Source organism: Sorghum bicolor, chromosome 1 (genome assembly GCF_000003195.3).
Source record: "Sorghum bicolor cultivar BTx623 chromosome 1, Sorghum_bicolor_NCBIv3, whole genome shotgun sequence".
Taxonomy (NCBI): domain Eukaryota; kingdom Viridiplantae; phylum Streptophyta; class Magnoliopsida; order Poales; family Poaceae; genus Sorghum; species Sorghum bicolor.
In genome coordinates this window covers 75,814,457-75,821,675 of record NC_012870.2, presented here as the reverse complement: position 1 = coordinate 75,821,675, position 7,219 = coordinate 75,814,457, and positions in this window count along the sequence as shown.

Sequence of the window (7,219 nt, the reverse complement as noted above, 5' to 3'; positions counted from 1 at the left end):
TGTTAACCCTAAATCACTCCATAGTTCTGTATCAATATACAAGATATTCCACTAGTAAGATAAACTCTACTAGGATTTTCTTTTATATGAGGTATAGATTTTATGATTAATTTAGTAATATTTATTATTATTATTTTAGATTAGACTAGATATTATTTATATATCTAGATTAAATTAGGTAGTACTCCCTCCATTCTAAATATAAGATGTTTGAGTTTTTTTACCCAAAATTTGTGCAAACATAGTCAAATCTAAGTCATTGTCCAAGAACTTTTACTAACAAACCAAGCTACGACAAAAGAAGTGATATTTTACACAATTTTTTGAATAAGACGAGTGGTTAAACTTGGTGTCACAAAAATCAAACGTCTACTAATTTGGGATAGATTGAGTATATATATATATATATATATATATATATATATATATATATATATATATATATATATATATATATAAAATTTTGTAGCCACTTTGAGTTACGATAATTACTATATTAATTTACAATATTATAGTAACTCTTTACTAAGTGGTTTATTATAACATTACGATAAATATCCTCATGTGTTATAATAACCCAACTATTGTAAATATGTATACATATTATCGTAAATTAGTATATAAAATTATCGTAAATAGATGTGGCTACTGTCGACGAAAGCTGGTCGGCAGTCTACCTTGGGGTATACCCACGGTAGTAGTTTATCGGTAGACGGTGCGCAAACTACGAACTCGATGGTGACGCAAGACACGGACAAGCTTTTTATCCAGGTTCGGCCGCCGAGTTGGCGTAATACCTACGTCCTGCGTCTGGTTGTATTGATTTGTGTTGAGAGAATATGATATATCCTAGGGGGGTCCCTTGCCCCTCCTTATATAGTCTGGAGGGCAGGGTTACAGATCTGGAAACTAATCCTAATCGGTTACAATTGCCATGGATAATTCGATATCAATTCCTATTCTAACCGACTAGAATCCTGCTTGATCTCCACATCTTGTTTCCTTGCGCGAAACTCCAGGTTGTCGGATCAAGCCTTGAACTCGTCTCGTAATGGGCCAAGCCTCCTGGCCCAAGTCTAGCCGTAAGGGTATAGGGGTTTATACCCCCACAGCTAGTCCCCGAGCACCATGTATTGTGATGTAACACGCCGTCTTGAGCTTCTTCGATCAGCGAGGCTTGACGTCTTCAATAAGCAGGAAAGTCGCCCGAACAGTTGCAACGGTATTTTGACCAACTCAAAAGACAGTTGATCAACATTGACATCGAAGAAGCGAGTTGTTCGAAGAATGCATGGTGCTCTAAATTAAAAAAGATTTCTTTCCTGGTGAAGTGTGCCCACTTTACTTTTTTGAAAGGTATAAACATCAAAAAAGCAAGCATATTCACCGCAAGGTGAAGTGTGCCCACTTAGTCCCCGAGCCTGGTAGTAGGTGACGTAGGCACGTGGTGCCAGGGTCAAAATAAAAGTCCTCAAAGAAATTCTGTAACTGAGATGCATCGCCAGATGCATCGTACCGATGTAGTCCCCGAGCTTGCTGGAAGGCGAAGTATGAGCCTTGTAGCAAGGTCTAAAAAATTGAATTTACCAGTTCGTCTGCAATTGAATAGACTAATCGACCAGTCCCCGGGTGTATGACGACCAGTCCCCAAGCACCAAGTGCGCTCCTTAGAATTCTGCGTTGCTATACTGTACGACCAGTCCCCGAGCATCGAGTGCTCGGTGGTCGGTGCAGTCTTTGAAGTTCCGAGCTGATAGACTGGGCGACCAGTCCCCGAGCGTCGAGTGCTCGGTGGTCGGTGCAGTCCTTGAAGTTCCGAGCTGATAGTCTGGGCGACCAGTCCCCGAGCGTCAAGTGCTCGGTGGTCGGTGCAGTCCTTGAAGTTCCGAGCTGATAGACTGGGCGACCAGTCCCCGAGCGTCAAGTGCTCGGTGGTCGGTGCAGTCCCCGAATTGTTGACTCTCTGGCATATTTGTCTTCTTTTTATTGAAACGATCTTTTCAGTTAAAGTTGACATGACGAGACCTCCTGATGGGTTGTCAGATGGACGCATGAAAAGTTGCGCCTGGCAACTGTACAGCCGCCCCTTGCGTGGTTTGAGAAAAAGGGAACCATCAATTGGTACGAAAACTCCGCCTCATTAATTGTCTATAATCATTATAAACCGAAACGCCGCATCCGCCGCATGGCCCGCCCACTTCCCGAGAATACGGGAAGTGGGAGAGGTGGAGTTGCGGGTTATAAAAGCCTGACAGTTCCGCCTGTACTCCTTACCCTGCCATTGCCCTCAAGCCTTCCATTTTCGCCTCCTTCAATCACCTGCATCTTCGCAACCCAAATCCACTTCTCACCTCCAATGGCGAAGAGCAACGCCAAGAAGAGGGCTGAACTGATGGCCATGGAGTGGAAGAAGTCCCGCAGCACCACCAAATCCCTCGGTGACCTCGTCGACATGGGACTCCTACACAGCTCGGAGCTCGGCGGCTGGAGAGCACCGGAAGGAGAAAGCTTCCCCGACCCTCGTGCCGGTGAGATCGTCGTGTTTGAAGATTTCGTTAAGAGGGGCTTTGGGGTTCCGGTTCATCCTTTTCTCCAAGGTCTTCTTCTGTATTATGAGATCGGGATTTGCAATCTGCACCCGAACTCAATTCTCTTTATTTCCACGTTTATTCATCTGTGCGAGGCCTATGTTGGCATAGAGCCGCACTTCGATCTTTTTCGTTACCTTTTCTGCTTGAGGAAGAAGGGAGCAGTTGGAGGCTCCAAGGTTGCAGGTGGAGTGTACCTCAACCTTCGTGATGGAATGAAGAATCACTACCTGCACTGTCCATGGAACACTTCCTTGACCGAATGGTATAGGAAGTGGTTCTACGTCAGGGAAGAACCGGGCAGCTCCACGTTCTGCGACGTGGGGTACATTCCCGAGAAGAGGGTAAGCTGGACCGACCGCCCGGAGTTCGACGGTCAAGTGGCGGATCTGATGAAGCTGATCGACTGGTCGCGTCTGGATGGGCTTGGCGTGGTCGGCAACTTCATTTGTCGTCGGGTGATGCCCTGCCAGAAGAGGGTGCACTCGGCGTACGAGTATTCCGGAAGCGTGGACCCGACCAGGATGCGACCGGAGATCTTGGAGAAGGCGGAGGTACAACGGCTGTTGAACGAGCTGTTCAATTTTGCGGACGGAGGCTTCATCCGCGGCAGTGATCGGGTGCAAGCCTTCAAGTTAGGCCGACCAGCACCAAAGGTATGTTGCAGAGTATTTTGTTTTAGCATTCGTATATCGTCTGTAGCTGACTCATCTTTGTTGCTTTTGCAGATCGGCGATGTCGACCGATGCACAGTGTATATATCACTGGCACCGGGGATGGAGAATCCTGCGGGAGAAGACTTGCTAGAAGGCAATGCTGCTAGGTGTACTCGTTACACCAGCAGTGAGGAGGAACAAGCCCGCCCCGTCCCGACCACCGAGGAGAGGGTAGCGGGGAAAAGGCCATTGCCGGCAGATCCCTTGCCGACACCGATGTTGCCGGCAGATCTACCGGCGGAGAGCAGCCAAGCGCCGAAGCGTCGTCGTCTCGTGCGGATCGTTGACGACGACGACGACGAGGAGGCTGCGCCGTCGTTAGTCCGACGGCCTCGGAGCCGCCCAGATAATGCGCCGGCCACTATTGATCGAGTGGCCAGCGACCCCCCTGCACCGCAAGTTGTCGAGATGGGGGCGCAGGTGCCGACCGGCCGGGCGAGGAGGAGGTTCACCGCGACCCACCGTCGATCAGACCTGTAAGTGTTCGACTTACGTATTTTGGACTCCTCTTTGTTTTTTTTTAAATTACACTTTTGTTCCTGTAGTGCGGCGTCGGATGTCGACCCCGACCAGGCTGCCAGCCAGGGGACGGGCGAGCCTGTCCGCGCTGCTGAAGATACGGCCCCCCAGACCACAGAGCAGCCTACGGCTGCAGCCGCGCCTGGGAGCACCGAGGGGCTCCCGACCGCGGCACCGACTACGACAGGCAGCCCGACCAGGGCTGAAGAGGCTGCCCCAGCTGGCTCCACAGAAGAGGAGGGAAGATCCCCGACCCCTCTTCCTGCCGGGGGGAGTGAAGTCCCCACGCCGCCCCGAGCAGGAACCTCTTCGGCTGCAGGCTCCCCAGGTCTGGTCCGAGGGCCAGTAATGCCTGGGACCACCACCGGGGGTGACGCAGCGCAGGAGGAGGAAACCCGGGCGGCCTACGATGACGAGGTGGAAGAGATTGAGGGTCGTCCCCGTGATGGCCGCCAACACGTGTATGTGTGGCGCCAACGCGGGGATCACTTTATCGGGCATGAGGAGCTCGCCGAGACCGAGGAGGCCGCCAGGGTGGAGCGCGCGGCCAAGCGCCTCGTCGACGAAGTCAAGGTAAGCGACTTTTTGTACTGCTGTACATTCTATGCCTTGTCTTGCATGGTCGTTATATGCTCGCTTTGTAGGGCGCAATGAAAACGGCAAAGTACCGGAAACGGTGCTTTGACCAGATAGAAGGCGTCATAGCCGAGAACAAGGCCCTTGCCGCGGAGGTAGACCGGCTGCGGTCGGAAGTCGGGGAGAAGGTGTCCGAGATGAGTGCCCAAGAGGAGCGTCGTCTCGACCTCACTCGTCGCTTGGCCGACCAGTACCGGCAGCGAGAAGGTTAGTCACACGCTCCGAGCAGCTTTGCGTACTTGTGTAGTTTGCTTTACTGACCAGTTTATGATTCACGCAGACTTGGAGGAGGAGGTGGCGCGCCTCCGACAAGAGAAGGAGCAGCTCAGCCAACAGCTCGCCGGTGCGCTGGAGTCCGGACGGCGAGCAGGAGAGGAATTGGGTCGAAAGGACCAGGAATTATCTGGTAATGGGTGCCGCCTTGTTAGCTCCTACTTGTCGCCCCTTTGTTTGTTTGGTATGCCGAAAATAACACTTTGTTTCGTTTGCAGTGCTCAAGGTGAACGCCAAGAAGCACCTGGATGATCTGATCAAGGACCGGGACTCCTGGAAGGTCAACTGTTGCAGGATCTGGAAAGGAGTGTCCCCGGTCCTAGACCTGATCAGTCCCGAGCTCCCGGAGAGCCAGCCCCGCGCGCCGCAGTTGACCCCGGTCGAGAAGGCGCAACGGGCGTGGGACTGGCTCCAGCAGTTTGTGAAGGACGCCGGGGAGTTTGCCGGCGCGCACGTCCTCAGCATGGTGCGCGCCCACTACCCCCTGGTCGACTTGAGCAGGCTGGAGAAGGGGTACCCGAAGGAAGTCGGCCCACAGGAAGCGGACGAGCTTCGGGGTAGTCTGCTGGACTTGTCGTCGACAGTGATCGGCGACATCAATCTGTGCGGAACGGCCACTCCTCCAGACCAGCCGAGTTCAGATAGGTCGGCCAGGGAGTTGTCGGGCGCGTCCGTTGCGGGAGATGGGCGGTCGACGCCTGCGGTCTCGACCAGCCAGGCGCCGGTGGCCCCGACCCCTTCATCCGGGCAGCAGGGCTAGGCGGGTGATCAGCCCGAGCAGCTAGGCCAATAGAGTAGTCTGTAGGAATAGACTAGTGTCTGCCCGTCAGGGTATTTATTGTAAACTTTGTATGTAAAGTTTGTAATAAAGTTTGCTTTTTGTCATGACTGTTGTTTTGAGCGCTGTAAGAATATCTGAGTGACGTGTCACCGTATTTGTCTTGGTAGTCGTTAAGAGCATCCATTGCAGGAGTTTTGCCGAGTGCTGTGTGCGACAAGGTATAGGCAAAAAATAGAGAATTTCATTATCAAAAATTATAAGATACTTACAAAGGAAAGTTATTAAAACTTTATGGATAGAAACGTCGCAGTTTGTCGATGTGCCAAGAGTTAGGCACTCGTGTTCCGTCTGGGTATGCCAATCTGTAGGACGTAGGTCGTGTGACCTCGGTCACCACGAAGGGTCCTTCCCAGGGAGTGGATAGCTTGTGCATTCCCTCCTGGCTTGTTTTCCATCGAAGTACCAGATCGCCGACCACGAAGGAACGGTCCTTGACGTTCCTGTTGTAGTATCGCCTGACTGCCGCGAGATATTTTGCTGTTCGGAGACAAGAATCTAAACGCTTTTCCTCCATGCAATTGATTTCGAGTTCTCTGGCGTTGTCGGCGGTCGCCTGGTCGAAGTGTTCGATTCTAGGAGATCCGAAGTGTATGTCAGACGGCAGGACCGCCTCTGCACCGTACACCATGAAGTAGGGAGACACCCCTGTGTTTCGACTGGTCTGAGTTCGGAGGCCCCAGACCACTGCCGGCAATTCTTTCATCCATCGACCGGGTGCTCTGTCGTTTTCGGTGTACAACCTTTTCTTTAGGGCGTCAACGATCATTCCGTTAGCACGTTCAACTTGACCGTTGGCACGTGGATGTGCCACTGACACGTATTTTATGACTATGCCTCTGTCATCGCAGAAGTCCCAAAAAGTGGTGCCAGTAAACTGAGTGCCCAGGTCGGTGATTATGCTGTTCGGGATGCCAAATCTGTGTATGATTTGATTGAGGAACTCCACAGCCTTCTCGGAGGTTGCCTTGACCAGGGGCATGTATTCAATCCACTTGGAGAACTTGTCGATTAACACGAAGACAAACTTGAAATTGCCCGGGGCTGGTTTAAATGGCCCGATCATGTCAAGCCCCCAGCAAGCAAAGGGCCAAGACGACGGGATGGTTTGAATTTCATGGGCAGGTACGTGGGTCCTCTTAGCAAAAAACTCACATCCTTCGCAATGTCGAACCAGTTTTTCTGCGTCGCCGACCGCGGTTGGCCAATAAAAACCTGCTCGGAAAGCCTTTCCGACCAGCGTTCTGGATGCGGCGTGATTGCCGCAGGATCCAGCATGTATGTCCTCTAAGAGCTTGATACCATCATCTTGGGGTATGCACTTGAGCAGTACTTCGGAGCTTGCGTTTTTCCGCATGAGTTTTCCGTCGACCAGGATGTAGTTCTTTGATCGTCGGATGAGGCGCTCGTTCTCTGTTTTGTCCTGAAGGCCTGTCCCATCCGATATGTATTTGATGAACGGGGTACGCCAGTCACGCCCACCGGTTGTCGGAGTGGCGTCGTCTATGAGCATTGCCTCGGTAGGTTGCTTGTCGACCAGAGAGGAGCCTACGCTCGGCTCGTGGATGTCTTGGACGAAAATACCCCGCGGGATCTGGGCCCGAGATGAGCCTAACTTCGACAACGCATCTGCTACTTGGTTCTTATCC